The sequence below is a fragment of the Cyprinodon variegatus genome, unplaced genomic scaffold, assembly GCF_000732505.1.
Source record: "Cyprinodon variegatus isolate N-32 unplaced genomic scaffold, C_variegatus-1.0 Scaffold417, whole genome shotgun sequence".
In the NCBI taxonomy this organism is placed as follows: domain Eukaryota; kingdom Metazoa; phylum Chordata; class Actinopteri; order Cyprinodontiformes; family Cyprinodontidae; genus Cyprinodon; species Cyprinodon variegatus.
Window position 1 is genome coordinate 127,982 of NW_015150870.1, and position 279 is coordinate 128,260.

Sequence of the window (279 nt, forward strand, 5' to 3'; positions counted from 1 at the left end):
ACTTTTACACATCAGGGTTTTAAAGCTCAAGCTGCCATCTTGTGCATCACACAGAAGTGACTCTTAATGGTGTTTTTAACTCTTCTTTCCAACCAGTTGTGTCTGAAAGCAGCCATGCTTTCATTTAGTCTCATAGTTAACTGCACACACCCAATAAACCATCCAGTCAGAGCTGCTGGAAATGGATAACTACTGCTAAGAAGTATTGGATCTGATGTAATGTTCTACTAACGTGTCGTGTGTGAATAGATTATTGCTGCAGCTTTGTGTGTCAAATCT

The 279-nt window shown here is 39.8% G+C and overlaps 1 protein-coding gene across 2 annotated transcripts in view; it reads left to right on the forward strand.

Moving 5' to 3' along the window:
• The window catches only part of rpl7l1 (ribosomal protein L7 like 1), a 13,527-nt gene that overhangs the window by 11,173 nt on the left and 2,075 nt on the right, over positions 1–279 (forward strand). The window lies entirely within an intron of this gene.